The sequence below is a fragment of the Castor canadensis genome, chromosome 3 (assembly GCF_047511655.1).
Source record: "Castor canadensis chromosome 3, mCasCan1.hap1v2, whole genome shotgun sequence".
NCBI lineage: Eukaryota > Metazoa > Chordata > Mammalia > Rodentia > Castoridae > Castor > Castor canadensis.
In genome coordinates this window covers 137,295,466-137,309,966 of record NC_133388.1, presented here as the reverse complement: position 1 = coordinate 137,309,966, position 14,501 = coordinate 137,295,466, and positions in this window count along the sequence as shown.

Below are 14,501 nucleotides of genomic sequence, written 5' to 3'. Positions count from 1 at the left end.
TAACTCTTAATATTCACTCAGGGATCTATTTCTGGCCAGAAGCAAGTAAATGCTCCAGGTTGCAACATGGAGAAATGGGTTTCTGTCCCTACACTTTCACACAAATAAGACAATTTACAATATCTCCAGTGACCCAGTAGTTCTTCTCCTCTAGATTTCATATACTTTCACTTAGTCCTAGAAACAGGTATTCCAATATAAGTAAGAGGACACAATTACAAAGTTATGAATTCCAGGTTTTTATTGCTTGGTTTTAGTTGATAAACTTTACCAAGTCAAATGTACAAAGGTAAAAAAGGATTGTTTGTCAATTTCTTGCCTTAAGAAAGTGTGCTTCAAGGAAAACCATTTGTCAAGGGTTTCATTTAGGAGTAATCGTTGCAATGTTTTAGATATTGAATGACCAAGAGTTGTCACTGGCCTCTGCTGCCTTTTAAACTACTTACTTGTGGCAAATCTCTAGGACATCTCCTTTCAGAAAGGTTTTTCATCTATCTCATTCTTTCTCCTCTTCTTCTGACAAATGATAAGCAGAGACATACCGATGCATACATAAACACCCATCCTGTCCATGTGCCAAGGGGAACACCACTGTCTTCCACTTTTATTGTAAATGTGACCCCTGAACCTCAGAGTATGTGGGTTCCCTAGAAAATTCCTGCCCCCAATTATGTCTGCCTGTTAAGAGTTCTCAAGAACTAGAGGAGTGGCTCAAGTAGTGAAGTGCCTGCCTAGTAAAAGTGAGGCCCTAAGTTCAAACCCCAGTGCCACCAAAATTAATAACAATAATAGTAATAATAAAATTTTTTAAAAACCAAAATGTTAGACTGGTGGAATGGCTCAAGTGGTAGAGCACCTGCCTTGCATGCATGAGGCCCTGAGTTCAAAGCCAAGAGTTCTCAAGAACAACTCAAAAGCGTTTCTTCCTTGCTCAGATAGTACTGTGCTATCTGCCTTAAGGTGTGGGAGTGAGTTGCCATTCAGCCATGAGAAGGTCTCTCTGTAGAAGCTGCTGGCCTGTCATCAATATTCTGGAATGTATTGTTGTGTTGACAAGAGCACTGGTGTCCTGGACACTGCATGCTGCTTCCCAGAGGAAAGGGTGTCAATATCCATGCCAAGGACACCATTGCCCATTGCTCCAAGCTTTCTATCACCTTCCCTTCCACTGGCAAGGCAAATCTGGAGGCACCCTTGTTGTGTAGGAGCCACCAAAGTGTCAAGTCCTCATACTCAAATCACTCTGTTCTCTGCCTTGTGCAGAGGAGGGTTCCTCTCTCCCCTTTTGTGTTATTCTGTAGCATGGCTCTCAAAACAATGCTGTCTTATACTCCTAATGTTTCAGAGAGTTTGTATAAAAACAGCTCTTTCTTTTCTTATTCAAATAGCTCTTCCCACCCCCACTTAGGGATGGAAACACAAGTTCTTTGGGTGAGAGGACACAGACAGAGCCATTATTATACTCAAAATCTCCCCTTCTCTTCAGAGCCCGAGACATTGCTATTAGATCAGAGCCCAGGGCCACCTGGGATTTCTCCTCCCTAGACAACTTATCTTCATTGAGGTGCTTCAGTTCCCCAAACCAAAGCCATCACACTTAACTCTGAGATTTCTCAGTCCTGAGGAGAGGTCCTGCTTCTTGCCTCCCAACCCTCTGCATCCCAAGGCAAGGGAAGGGGATCGGGGAAATTACTGGTAAAGATGTAGAGTCTGGAAGAAGGGGAAAGCATTTTTCATTCTCCGGGTGTGCAGCAGCTGAGCTGACAAGTCAGCAGAACACCCTAATGCTTCCATCAGAGCAAAACAAAGCATGATCAGTTTGGGGGGAGAGCTTTGCATGAGGCCTTTGGTGTTTGGAAGCGCACCCAGACTTAGGGTGCAAAGTCCACTTTTCATGTGGAGCTTTTTGAAGATAGGAGGCGTGGACACGATAACTGCAGCATCAGGATGGGATAGAATGACGGTGAAGTTCCCCAGCCTGGAAGCAGCCCTCCACCCCATCCCAGACGCTGGTAGCCTTCAAAGGTATGGAACGGAACTCTGCCAGTTCCTGTGGTACTGTTTAAGGGTGAGGCACAGGCCAAAGATGTGCCAGAGGAATGTGGATGAAGCAGACGACCCACCAGAAAGATGCTTAGAAATGTGGAGCACTATGAAAGACCAAAGATGAGCAGAGCTGGGCTGTCATCATTGAAGGGGGCTGGGATGAAACTAAACTTGGAAGACACCTCTGTACGGTTGAAGGTACAGCAGTGCACTGACCCTGCGCCAGAATAAGCCAGGGGCAACCTCTCCCCTCAGGCAGACTTCTGAGACTTTCTGAGGGCAAACCCTACCATCACTCGTTTCTATTACCCAACCATTGAGAATAGCTAGAGCCCAAAAGAGAGCAGGGGATGGGATAGAAAGGTGTTAGAACCAGATCAGTGGCTTCCACCCAGTGCCAATGAACAGGATTCATAAGGGAATTTAAAAGGTCAGGCTGTGACTATCCTGAGCTTAAATACGTGGAAGAGACTGAGAAGTTATCAAATCCTCAAGCTATTCAAGATTTGTGTTGTTGTTCTGCTACCAGGGAGAAGCAGAGATCCATCACTGCACAGCTGAGGTTGGGGAACAGGAACAGCAACTGGAGAAAAGAAAACTGTATCCCACCAAGTTCATACTGACCAGTAAACAAGTTACATCACTGATACTTAGATGTGAGATCACATCTAACATCTTTCTTTGAATCTCCTTTCCAGGGCTTAAAGCTGATATACAGGACAAAAATTAGAAAGAAATACAATAGAATTTCATGGAATTCCATTTCACGTTTTCTTTACAAGTGCCACGCTGATTTGAGCACTTATTATAGCCCCAGGTTACCCCAGGGTGGGCTTTTGCATTTGTCCTCATCTCCTCTCTGTACCTCTAAGTTGAAGCAGGGACTGTTGGGATGAAAGCTGTGAATATGGAGAAATATAAGTAATGGAGCTCTTGTGCAAATTATTCTTGTTCCCTCTTCCTCTCTTTGCAACTGTGCTCCTGTCTCTGCTTTGAGAAGACAAAAGTACACAGTGAGGAGACCACCGTTCATTGAAAATTCTCTTGTAGCAAGTACGATCTACCTTTCCAACTTAAGACACACATCAAATCATATCTCATCTCATTTCATATTCTAATCAGTCTCTCAAAGCGCCATCCATATTTATTAGTGAGAAGTTTAAGGTCTCCCTCTCTGGGACACCCCTGCTTTGAGACTCCAAGAACCATGAGATTTACTTAATCCAAAGGAGGTGAGTCCGGTGCAGGTGGAAAGCAAGAAATAAAGCTCTGCCACAATTTGTCACTGTTTAACACATGGTTCTGCATGGCCACAATCACTGCTGTACCAGATCACTACACAATCTGGGACCTCTCTCGACTCTCGCTGACATGCTAAGGCACAGTCCAGAGCCAGAATCAAGCCAGTTGGCTTCTCGCCTCAGCCATGTGATGATTGTGCCCTAGCCCTCTTCTAAAACTCTTTAGGCTTTGCGGTGAGTCCCGGATACCTAAGCAGATGGGTCCATCATATTCCATTTGGCCTCACCAAGCCAAATAAGCAATTCTCTTATGCTCTCTAAAAGCACCTTCCGACAAGCATATAGAGAATTTCACTCAAATGACTTTTGTAAACAAAGATCTTCTCCAAATTTGTTTGCTGAATCCACCTACATGGTGACTTGCTGAGAATTTCTGTTGCTAGAAAGAATTTTATAAGGCCTCCTAAATCCACTTCAACTCTTAATGGATAAATATGGTACCATGGAAGTACCATATTGGAGTAATACTGAATTTTAAGTCTGCAGTGACAACCACATTCTTCCTTGATATGCCAAATGCCCTGGAAAGCATCTCTCCCCCTTCCTTGTGCCTGGGAATTCCTTTCCTCAGTTTACAGTGTGGAAAGGCACCTGTAAGAGATGAGTGGTGGAAGGTGGTCACCAGACTTCTCCTGCAGTTTGATTGCCCTTCAGGCTCCAGTGGCAATGACTTCCTGTTCTAGCTACCCCCAGAATACCATACCATCCCTTCTTGGTTTCCCTAATTCTGCCCACGCCTTGGAAAAAAAGTCCCTTTGCTAGACTGTCTTCACATTTCCAGCTTTCAGGTGCCATCTGTTTCCTGTTGGAATTGTGTCTGATACATTGGATTTTTTTTTTTAAAGTGGTCTGTGTTATTTAAGCAAAGCACATTTCTGGTTACTGCAATTTTGTATACAAAATGCTCTGCCATGATCAGATTCAAGAGGACCTTCAACCAAACAAATATGCCCAGACTAGAACTTAGGAGTGGCCCCTCTCTAAATACTGAGGCTACCTCTAGGGAACCTTTAGGCAAATTACTTCTATAGCAACATTTGTTGGCCCTGGGTCAATGGCAAATTGATTTTCAGTGAATTGGCCTTTCAGTGTATTGCTCTTTTGGTGAAATGATTTTGGCAGGTTAATTTTTGGTCAACCAGCCTGTTTCCACACCCAAGACTTCCCCAGCCCAAGTCCATTGCCTGTCTTGGTTTTGAACTTACATCTCTCCACTACATGTAGGATCCTTTAAGAGTAGGAATCAAATCATCTTTGTATTTTCCTCCACTCTTCTCCAAGGGCTTGATGTACTGTTTTCAGTAAAAGTTACTCAATAAATGCTTGTGAAAGTGCAGAGTGACAGGCTGAAGCAAAGACAGGCAGAATCTGTCCAAGATATACAAACTCTTACCCAGAGAGAAAGAGGGTCTCTGTCTTAGTTTGAAGCAGTTGCTGATAGAAAAGGGAAGAAGGATGGGAAGGAAGGTTTCAGGAAAAGAAGAAAGGAAAATTAAAAATAGAAAAGGCAAAAAAGGAGGAATATATCCTTTCATAAATCTATTTTAAATATGTATATATGTACATATATATATTATATAGACATAGTCATGGGCTTACATGGGCAGAAAATATAGCTGGAAGGATGTTGTCATTATGCTATCTTGATTATCTATAATAAAGCCTTTTTAGAATTGCTAGTAGTTACCTAAATAATGCCCACCACATATATTTTAACAGCATTTCCAAATTTTGATTCTCATACTCTGTAGACTATTTTAACTGCCCTCTCCACAAAAATCTCTCTTGAAATTTAAAACTCAAACCAGAAGGCTGACCAGAATCCAAACATGAATATGGTGGATCTGTCTCTGATTTCTAAAATAGGACCAGAGAAATTACTTTCCCAGTAGTATTTTTAGCGGTGTGAGGGAAGGAGCTCCCTGTGCTGTTTCTTGGCAGGCTCACAGTCTGTCACTCCTGAGCCTGTCCCCTGAATCCTCCCAGCTTCTGTATCAGTCAGCATCCTCATTCTTGCCTTGCAGCCACTCAAGAGGTCCACAGAGCTTACCAGCATTTTTTTGGTCTCAAGTGGGGACATTTAATATAGCAGGATTTAATTCAATTAAAAGAGGACTAATTCTTATTTAAGTAGACTAAATATTCTCTGTACTTAATCAATCCCTGAGAGAAGCAGGTGTAATTCACCTGGGTTTTTTGTTGTTGTTGTTTCTTTTTGGTTTGTTTGTTTGGTGGTACTGGGTTTGAACTCAGGGCCTTGCACTTGTTGGGCAGGTGCTCTACCACTTAGCAATACCCCTAGCCCTTTTGGCTTCAATTATTTTTCAAATAGGGTCTCTGGGGTTTTGCCTGGGTCAGCCTGGATAGTGATGCTCCTACTTATGCCTCCCACAGCTAGGATGACAGGCACATATCTCCGCTCCCAGCAATTGGTTGAAACAGGGTCTCATAAACATTTCGCCGGTGCTGTCTTCAAATCATAATCTTTCCAATCGCTGCATTCCTAGTAAATGGGATTACAGGTGTGAGCTAAAACACCCAGCCCTAATTCTCCTCTTTCTATGGATAAAGAAAAGGGATGCTTAGAAAGCATTCAATATTCCCCACTAATTAGCAACAAAAGCAATGCTTAACTCCTAGCCAGCATCTATAGGGTGCTGTACTATTTATCATGAGCTTCTACTCATTGATTCTCACAATGAACCCCAAAAAACTGATTGAATAGCTATCACCATTGTTCCCATTCCACAGAATGGAAAACTGAGGTTCAAGGGAAAACAACAGAGTCTAAGTTTACACAGCAGGAAGGCAGCTGAGCAAAGGTTTGAATCTGTGATCTGTGGCTCAGCACAGCCAACACAGGGTGCCGCTAGCTGTATCTCATGGGTAGGCACATGGTCAGGGTGATCAGTATTTGTCTGCCTTTCACATCAAGGAAGTAACTTGCCTAGTCCAGGAAAGCCTGGCAAGGACATAGTGAACAGTAAATGAATGGTACTTCCGTATGGCAATGACCCCTAGATCACTGTACAAAGCATTGAGAGAGGACAATTAACTAACAGTTGGCATTTGGTTTTTAGAAACCTCTTCCTTGCTAACTATGACCTATTTCACTGGGATAATTGTAATCCAGGCTGTGGTCCTGGTAAAACTAGGCATAGTGGCCCCATTTTACTCTCAAAAACATCCTGGCTTACATGATAATCATATAGTCACTCTCAATGTAGGAAATTGTATCCATAATTTTCTAAAGCAAAGTCTTTCTCCCACCTTCCAAACCATAACTGCACACCATTTTGATCAAACACACCATTAGGAATCCACTATAGCTGAGGCAAAACCAACAGAACTTGTGCAGAATTTTCACTTTCTCAACATTTTCAAGTTGGTGAACAAAACAGTAAGTCACATGTTTTTCCTAGGTACACCATAACTGAGGCTCCCTAGAAATTTTCCCAAAGCAAGTAAAAGACAGCAAGAAACCTCTTACTGCTAGAGTTCTGTGTTACTGTAATAATGAGACTAGATTTGGAGCAAAAGAAGCAATTTCACTTTTTAAAAATCTCACATACTCAAGGTATAACCCCCCAAAATGCCATATAATTTTAACAGTATTATTGTATTTTTGAATTAGCATACGTTTCAATGTGATAATGCCACAGATGTGTGCAGTGTACTCTGAACAAGTCTACCCCTCCATTAAATTCAATTCCTCATATCCTCCCCCTTTAAACAACATTTGGTGGGCTTCATTATGCTATCTTCACATATGTATAGGGTTATTTCTTTAACAAATTAAACGGAGATGGCCGGGGTGAAACTCAGAGGTAAAGCACCATGCGTAAGACACTGGGTTCAACGAGACCCTGGAGACTGAACCCTGGCACCACAAGACACTAAAATAAATGGAGATTGAAATTAGTATAAATCCCTGTATCTAAATACAAAGATCCAAGCTGTAAAATTTGGGACAGTTCAACAATATGGTCCGGGGGAATAACAGTATGATTCTAAGATGCCGAGGATACCTGCATGAAAGGTAGATACTGTCGGCAAGCCTGGGAAAGCTTGGTAAATACTTTTCAAGCAGATTTTTTAATCCATTAAAATGACTGACAGGCTATGGTTCAGTTTACTTGCACTTGGTGTTCTAGTTCTTTCTTTTAATAATATGAGAGGATTTTATCGTGTTAATTCCATATGTAATAAAAATTTAAATCCTTAAAAAACACAAAGCAAAAACAAAACACTATCATTTTTTCTAGCCTTGCCACTATGTGAAGAAAAAGTCAATCAAAGGTCTTGAATTATTTGCAGACATGTCAGCTTGTCCTTGGATGTTTTAAAATCAGTTCATGAGCTTATAGTTTCCTAAGCAGCCTTTCTGCCTTCTAATTGCCTTTAAAAGGAACAACCATAAAAGCCAGAAGCAGAAGTGCTTCCAAGCCCCTGGGCTGCACTGTGGGACCCATTTACACACTTTCCTGCATCAGCAGATCAGGTTACTTGGGGAGAGAGAGCCCTGCCTGCCTTGAGTTCTTTAAGATCCATTTCTGTGTCTACCAGGCACCTATGGGGCTTCTCCCTCCAATTTCTCTCACTGGCTTCAGAGGCCACTTTCAATGTTATCAAGACTATACCCAATTGCAGCCAGGTAATATAATGCCTCAGCTGGGGGCTGAGCCTCAGAGTCTGAGACTAGGTTACAGATCCCAGCTCTCACCTTACAAGTCATGTGATTTTGGTCAAGATTTTACCTTTTCATCTCTAGAATGGGGATAATAATGGAGCATAACTCATAGGATTTGTGTGGGGACTAAATGATAAGTAGAGAAACCACGAAGCATGATGCCTAGCTCATAGCATAAGCTCAAAAAATATCTATTCTCAGAAATTGAACATGGCCTAAAATTTCCGTTTACATAAAATCATTACAACAAGGGGGAAGATGATTCCTATATAAAAGAGCCAGAATTTGGAACCAGAAACCCTAAGTTCCAGTCCTGACTTTCCCCCTATTGGCTTATATGGCTTTAGATTGTTTAATTTCTTTGAACCTTAATTTTCTAGCATAAATATATCCTAGGGTCATTGAGAAGATCCAATAAGATAACATAGGGAAAAGTGTTTCATAAATGCAAGAAATATTAATATCATTATTATTATTATTATTAATCAAAATGGGACTATGATCTTACCATCTTTACCAACCTAAAGCTAATTTGTAACTACAATGCCCAGGCTCCTGGCTGGAGATCAACATATTTCCTATCTCAGCGTGAGGCTGAGCATTGGTGGCCTTCTCCATGCCTGGAGCCACACCTGCCTTCCCGCTCAGCATTCCTACTGCCTCTCCTATTCTGGAAGCTTTTGTACTGGGAACAGGGAACTGCAACATGAGAGGTCTCTTCACAAATGCAGATTTTCAGCCAACTCCCCTAAAAGGAAAATGTTGAGCAGAAGGGAGGGCTCATGGGGTATCACTTCTAGGCTCATAAATCCCAACGTGGAGCAATAGATGAAGTTAGAGATAATATCTGAGAAACCCCTTCAGCAGTCTAAAGAAGTAGGACTAGAATGGGATCGGTGTAGATCCACTTGAGGATCTGCCAAACACAACTCATAAATATTTTTGAGGAATGAGGACATTGGTCAAGAGAAAGACGTGCAGAAGGAGAACATTTGGTATTGTCTTTATAGAAGGTCTCAAATGGGAGCCTAAGTAAGAGGTCACATCTTCAATAATAAGCAAACTATGACACTCAAAAAGAAAGTCACTCCAAAAAAGAAATGATTTACCAGCAAAACCCCTTGTTCCTTCCTATTATTGCTTGTACTCTCTCTACAACAAAATTAGAGATAAGGGCAAAATAGTTTCTGCTGGGTATTGAGGGGGGGGAGCGGGAGGGGGTGGAGTGGGTGGTAAGGGAGGGGGTGGGGGCAGGGGGGAGAAATGAACCAAGCCTTGTATGCACATATGAACAATAAAAGAAAAATGAAAAAAAAAAAAAAGAAATGATTTAAAGCTAAATGCTTTATATTTGTTTTTAGAGTTTATAAAGTATTTTCACACATTATCTTATGGAAGCTCGATGTTAACATATTTTTCTTCTTCTAAACAACAGCAGACAGTTGTAGAAATTTGCTTTTATCTCTTAAAAAAAAAAAAAGACTAAAAACACTCATTACATCAACAGGAACCCAAAGCACTGAGATGTCAAAACCATGACATCACAAGCCCTCTCTGCCCCATCAGCCCTCCAGTGTTTATCCCTTATGTATCTCTGTGCTGTACACTTATGCCTGCAACTGTGTCTCTACCATTCGATTGTGTGTGTTATTATATATGCAAAACTTGACCTGGCTTTGGCAAAGATCACCATTAGCTTTGACTCCACAGCAAATAGCATCAACTAGACTAATAAGGCTGCTTGTCTGCCCTCTGTTTGCTCCCTCCTGACCCCAGGAAAGTGAATTCTCAGGTGAATTTGGAAGAATGACCTGGGTGTGCTCCACTCAGTCCCTCTGTCCTCCCTTTCAGAACCAACCAGACTGCAGAGGAAGCCAGCTATTACAGCGAGTGGGGAAAATGCCTGTCCAAGCAAGGGGACTCAGCATCTGCCTTTCCTTGCTTCCATCTTCCACTCAGTTTTGAACTTAAGCAGAAAAAGACAAGAGAGTATTAAATTTTGATCCCTTAAAGCCTTAACACCAGAAATTTCACTCTCACCCTCACCCAATCTAGCCGTTTTCTCCACTGAGCCAACAGGGATTGACCTCCTCTTCACTAGAAGTTATCTTTTGTGTCCCATGGCTGTCTTATCTAACACTGTGCCTTCCGTGATTTCTGACTCTTCACATTAAGTGGAAGGAAATGAGCTGAAGAGTTTTCATCCGACTGCTCAATTTGGAAATTAGTAAATCTATACAAAGATAAAGCTAATGAGCCTGTCTCTAATGGGGCACAAAATTTGAGCTGTTAATCCAGCAATTGAAACAGTCTTCCAGAACCATCCCTCCCTCTCACTTTGGTTTCAGTGGTGAACAGATAGCCAGACTTACTTAACATTGCAACCCAAGCTGTGGGCAAGAATGATTCTAGTGGTGATAGTGAGGTGGAGGGGCGATTGCCCGACTTCGGTGCCTTGGGCTCCGTGCTGTAACAACCTGAGCAAATCATATCAGGCAAAACAGTGAGTAAAGGAGATTGCTACTCTCTAGAAGATAGCAATGGTGGAGTGTATGAGCTCTGAGCTGGCTACTTGAGTTCCAATCCCCTGCTCCTTCTTTACTGATTGCTTGGCTTCAGGCCAATTCTGCTTAAGCTTCTCATTTGTGAAATGAGAGTGATAACTGTCTGTTTCACAGGTTTGGTATACAGTACAGTTTTGTGCCACATAACAATGTTTGCATGGGTAACAGACTGTGTATGTGATAATGGTGCCATAGAATTACACTGCTTAGTAAAACAGCCATCTGAGCTCATGGAAGTGTACTCTGTGATGTTGAGCAAGGGCAAAAAGGCCTGATGACACATTTCTTTACTTAATGATGCATAGCTACATAGAATTAAATAAATATTTGTAAAACATCAGCTAGTGCCAAGTACATACAAGACATTCAATAAATGTTGGCTTTTGTTATTTGTGTTTGAATGTAACAGTATAAGAGGTGCTTCAACTGCTTTTGCAGAAAAGCAGAGTCCTTACTTGGGCCCATGAATTAACTAGAAATAGGAATCTCTCTGTATAGCTATCCTTATCTCAACTAGCAAAACGCTTTGTCTTTCTTATTATTGTTTATACTCTTTCTTCAACAAAATTAGAGATAAGGGCAGACAGATTCTGCCTGGAAGCGAGGGGAGTGGGGAGAGAGGGAGGGGGTAGAGGTTAGGGGGGTGAAATGGCCCAAACAATGTATGCACATACAAACAAACAAACAAAAAACTAGAAACAGGAGAAAAGCTTGACATATCTGTCTCCATTTTGCACCTGTTGTCCTTTGCTCTGCATCATTCTCGCCTGCAGGCACCTTGGAATAGAGAAAGGAAAAGAATGACTGATTTTGTAAACGCCACAATATCCTCCCAATCAGCACACACACACACACACACACAGAATGATTAATAACATCTTTATGACAAGGAACTAAAACTACCCCTAAGGAACAGAGGAACCTTGCAGGACAGACCAGTCCCCAAATGAGCACAAGTACTATAAGGAGGAGGCTGCACTCTAGAGCAGGAGTAATCATCTCATGGGAGCCAGATTGCTTCCCTTAAGTGATTGACACTGATAACTTCTCTGGAATCCTCAAAGAACAAGGACTGAGATAATGGTCATCCAGGCCCCACCAGATCAATCTGACCACCAGAACACACCTGTGACTGGGACTGTTTAACTATGCACACCTTTCACCTCCTGTCCTAATTCTTTGTCTGTTTGAAGCTAAACTCATGTCTGTACCCTGAAGATGGCCAAAGATGAACTGAGTGCTTACTTTGCCTCTTCCTGCAGCATGCCCGAGTGTGTAATAAATCTTCTTTCTCTGTCCTTCACCATGTCTCTTTATTTGGTGTATAATGAAAAGTGGCCGGACCTGACATTTGGAAATCCAGGAGTTTGGGCCTGAGGTCCAAAACTGCAGTTTCAATGGTACACACAAACATAAGCAGTAGTTAAGGGGCCGTTTTGTCACCAATGATGATAACAACGAGCAAAGCAGTTGGTGTCTCATCACAGCCTTGTATGGCAGTGATGTCCATACAAGGAGAACTGTGATGTCCATACAGAGCACCTTCTTTTGGAGGTGTGGGAGATGAAAACAATTTATTTCTATAAACTAAAAGAGATAATAACTTGGAAAGAATCCTTAGCATATTAAAAATCTTTAAAATTTTAAATTTAACAACATGGAAAATCAGAACCACTTTTATAACACTGCTAAGAAAATAAAGTTAGAAGATGTCTTTAAAATTTCATAGTCAGCCTGAGCTCTCAACAGAGCACTTTTGAGGTATTGTGTTTATCCTGCTTCCTCATTATCTGAACAATAATGTACATCTAACATAAATTATGGTTGATTGAAGAATTGTGGGCTAAGTGCTAGTTGAGTTGCCAGTCATAGGTGTGACAGTAACTATCCCAGGTGACCTAGAAATTCTTTGGAATTCAGTTGTTGTGATTTCTTGAGCATTGCTTTTTGCATAATCTACCTCCACTTTTTGCCAGCTCTGCAGGCAACATCTCGCCTGTAGTTTTGGTTAACAGCTTCCAGATGGGATATACCTAGAAGGTAGCCAAAAATACACATGGCAGATAGAACAGAGGAGAACTGGATATGAGGGCATCAGGGCCAGATGTATCACATGAGATTCTATAAGCACCACAGAAAAACACTGAGGTAACCAGTGATCAGCTTGCATAGGAGGGTTCTTGCAAGAAAATGAACTGAATTTGCAGCTGGAAATCAGGTTTCATCTTTTTTCTTTTTTGAGCTCTGCACACAATAGATCCTATCCCCTAATTACTATGTATTGCTTCAAATGCAAGAAACACAGTATGTTCTGTTTTTATGGAAATTGATGGTCTTGTTAAGAAAATGTAAAACTCCACCAGTTGCTGAAACAATTGTTCCATTAAGTTGTCTCTATTTCCCATCGGGAGGCTCAGCTGTGTCACAGGCAGCATCCTTCTTGCTCTCACAGTAAGAGCTTGTTTGGGCTTCCAGGACTATCTGTCACACTGTGACTAAAGAATCCATGTCACAGTTGAAAGAAAAATATGACTTTCAGTTCATTTGTTCTTGCAAAATAGGATTCTCTGCAGTGCATTACAAACCCAACACTTAACAGACATCAGAATATAATTAAGTTTTATAATGTATCTGCATATGCAGTACAAACTAAACAACTGCTTTCAAGCCACGCGATGGGGGAAGTTGCAAGGCACTAAAAGAATATGCAAGTGCATCTGGGCAAGGGATATGTCCACAGGAAATGATTTTGTGGCTGTGAGCCCTAGGAGCTGGATGCTTCATTGGCCAGGCAGCTCCTGACAAAAGCATTGCTACTGGGAATCCATGGTGCACAAGAGACCCATCTCCTCTGATCACAAGATAGTAGAGAATAGAGAAAGCCTCACACTTCAGGCGGTGAGTTCTTTGCTAAACAACTTGGGAAAGCTCCTTCTCTGACTCCAACCCTTCTAAAAAGTTAGAGGATCTCCGTTCCTTGACTAGACCTCCATCTCAGCAGGGGCCTGTGGGGCAGAACATAGTGCTACTACTGCCATTAGGTAATGTACAGTTCTAAGAACAGCTTGTCTTGGGTACTGTTCTAATCTTTCCTATTAATGACTTGAGAAAGCTTTAGTGAAATAAAGAGAAATATCTTTGACCATCTGCCCAGATTGTCTTATTTTTTTATCAGGTTCTATGTCCACATCATGGTTGTCCTAACAAGCCTAGCTTTGTGAGCCTCTGAGCCTTTTCTTCAATACCTGCCAAGGTGACTGTAGCATGTCCACTTCATTTATTGAGTGACTACATGTCACCTTTGTGTGAGGCCCAGCTCCAAGTGCCCTGGCCAAGGGTTTAAATTCTGCCCCACATCACAGATTTTTTCCGTATCAATCTTATAAACTGCCCTCCCTGGTCCAAACTCTTAAGATGAATCCCCAAGCTTAGTCTTCCTGCTCTTGCTAGAACATGTCATAAGCTTTTTTTTCATCTAACAGGAGAAGTCTGTCCCTACCTTGGGCATGCTGGAACACAGTCCCAGTTGTTGGTCTTGAAGCAATAAAGGAGACAGATCTTGAGAAGGTCAAGTGTCATACCATGAAGCATCAATTTACACAGTCTCCAGATATGGTAGGTTGAATTTATCCCCTTAAAACTATGTCATCACCAATACAGGAAGATAGCAGGAGTAAATTCTACTGTGCTGCACCACAGCAGGGCGACTATAATTCACCATAGCCTATATTTTATGAATAATTAGAAGAGGTGAACTAGAACACTGCAAACACAAAGTAACGGTAAGATGGAAACATTAATTACCCTGATTTGATCAGCACACATTGTACACATTTACTGAACTATCACACTGAATCCCATAAATATGTGTGATTTATTATGTTAATAAAAAGTAACGTT